Source organism: Micropterus dolomieu, linkage group LG06 (genome assembly GCF_021292245.1).
Source record: "Micropterus dolomieu isolate WLL.071019.BEF.003 ecotype Adirondacks linkage group LG06, ASM2129224v1, whole genome shotgun sequence".
NCBI classification, from domain to species: Eukaryota; Metazoa; Chordata; class Actinopteri; order Centrarchiformes; family Centrarchidae; genus Micropterus; species Micropterus dolomieu.
In genome coordinates this window covers 21,113,538-21,115,882 of record NC_060155.1, presented here as the reverse complement: position 1 = coordinate 21,115,882, position 2,345 = coordinate 21,113,538, and the positions used below count along the sequence as shown (strand labels likewise).

The following is a 2,345-nucleotide window of genomic DNA, read 5'->3' as shown; positions in this document are numbered from 1 at the left end:
CTGACTTTTCAGGACCTGCCTTACTCTCTGTAGGTATTTGGCTGTGGCGGACTTCCTTGCTGCCTCCTCATGGTTTCCGTTAGCCTGCGGCACCCCAAGGTATTTGTAGCTGTCCTGAACATCTGCAATGTGGCCTTCTGGTAGTTCAACCCCCTCGGTTCTGATCATCTTCCCTCTTTTTGATACCATGCGACCACACTTGTCCAGTCCGAATGACATTCCAATGTCATTGCTGTAGATCCTGGTAGTGTGGATCAGTGAGTCGATGTCTCGCTCATTTCTGGCATACAGCTTAATGTCATCCATGTAGAAGAGGTGACTGATGGTTGTTCCACTTACGAACCGTTGTCCGTAGCCAGTCTTTGTGATGATCTGGCTGAGGGGGTTCAGGTCTATGCAGAACAGCAGCAGGGATAGTGCATTACCTTGACGTTAACGTTCGTGTCATCTGCTGCAGCTGCGGTGTCACCACCCGGAGCGGCAGGAGATTCAGCTGCAGGCTTACAAAAACACTGAAAGAGTGCGTAGTACATGTCCTTTAGTGATTCACATTAGTTAATTTCAAACTAGCGCAGAGTGACCGCCACGCAGCTGTGTTGTTTGGTGGGTGACGTCAGATCCCAGTCACAGGCCACGGAAGCCGCAAACGTCAGTTCAGTGCTTCTCAACACAGACAGGGTGAATTTATGAATGAACGTGTGAAAGTTCTGCCACAAAACGATATTGTTACATATCATCTCGCCATTTTAAGTGGGTATACGGAAATCTTAGCCGCTGTGATGCCTGACAGGAGCTTTCATGTGGTGCAGAGGTAGGTTTTTGGCCGGTAGTTGGGTGGGATTGTTCCGTTCCGGGGATCCTTCATGATCAGGGCTGTCTGTCCTTGGGTTAATCATTCTGGGTGGGTCCCATCCATCAGCAGTTGGTTCATTTGTGCAGGAGTGCAGTTAGTTTCTTCAGCCTATATGTGTGGATCATATCAGGGCCTGGTGCTGTCCAGCTCTTCATACCTGCCACTTCTTTCTTTCTTGATGTCTGCCGTTGTAATAGTTACTGGATCTTATTCTGGGAGATTGCTGTGATCTTGTGTTATTGGGAGATTGCTGCAGATCTTGTGTTATTACCCTCCAATTGAGAGTACACTTTGGATAGTTCGGTCTTTGTTTGCATCCTCTCGCTCGTCTCTCACATGATCTTGGCCTCTAGCCTCTAGCCTCCTCCTGTGGCTTCTTTGTGGCTTCTGGTGTTCATCTTATAGCCAAGCATCTCTGGTCTCGGTTATGGCTTTAGTAGGGATAGTAGTGCTGCATTCACATCTTCTAGCAGACTTTCAGAGGGTACTTACAGAGACTTACAGAGGGTGTCACAATCTTGGTCATCAATAATAGGTCAGTTGCCCTTAAGTTGAGTGATTCGGTGCCGTAAAGGCTTGTTGTTATTGGGGCTTGGGACCCAATCTCTGAGTGTGAGGATGATGATGACATCTCCCCGCTGACCTGTCGTCCTGGCTCCCGCTTATTTAGCGTATTTGTTGTACCTCATCAATCTCTAATTGTGATAGGAGCTGCCGTTTGCGGATGTTAGAACACAGAGCTAGGAGTTGTTTCTTTGTCAGTGTTGGTGATGGGTTTCGAAGCATCCATATATCCCACAGTCTCTGCATATAACCCCTCTCACTGGGATTGCTTGTATAGTAGCAATCCATCTAGTACATGAATGTCTTGTTCCAGTAGCCCATTTGTCATCAGGTTGCCCTGGTTCCCTAGCACCTGACGTGGACCTTGTTGCCCCAAGCGATGTCCGAGACCGACGGTATATATATATATATACTATATATTTTAATTAATTTTTTTTTTTTTACAACTCCTGGGCAGACACACTCCACAGCAAGCTGACATAAGCACAGTCCTGACATATTGTCACCATGTAAAGCGGTTATGGCTGATATGTTGATATACAAATTATTGGTAGAGCTTAAAATTGCTTTAATTGATGGTTGGTGTAGCTCTCTTCGCGACAACACAGACACAGGTCAGTTCTTTGCAACGGGCGTTTATTGCTGTGGGCACATCGGGTCTCTTTGGTACATCCAACTTCACACCATGTACGCCTTGAACGTCGTATATGCCTTATACGCCGTGAGAACTACATTGTAAGTGAACACAGTACAAATAAATCAATACATTATAGCTTAGCAGAGAAAATACAAACAACATCCAGATCAATAAAGACAATATAATAATACCTCGTTGGCCGCTTGTCGTGAAAAGAGGTTACTAAGTTCTTTGAAGTCTCTTGAATGTCCATTTGGTCGTCTGTATTAACTTCAAACCACATTTTTAACT

At 45.7% G+C, this 2,345-nt stretch overlaps 1 protein-coding gene and 1 long non-coding RNA gene across 2 annotated transcripts in view; one reads left to right on the top strand and one right to left on the bottom strand.

The window, feature by feature from the left end:
• The window catches only part of LOC123972077 (complement factor H-like), a 21,361-nt gene that overhangs the window by 7,807 nt on the left and 11,209 nt on the right, over nt 1–2,345 (top strand). The window lies entirely within an intron of this gene.
• LOC123972079 lies at nt 2,040–2,332 on the bottom strand. The gene is made up of 2 exons (XR_006825361.1): nt 2,246–2,332; nt 2,040–2,145 (listed from the first exon to the last, which is right to left on the bottom strand). It is a non-coding gene; the product is annotated as an uncharacterized LOC123972079 (long non-coding RNA).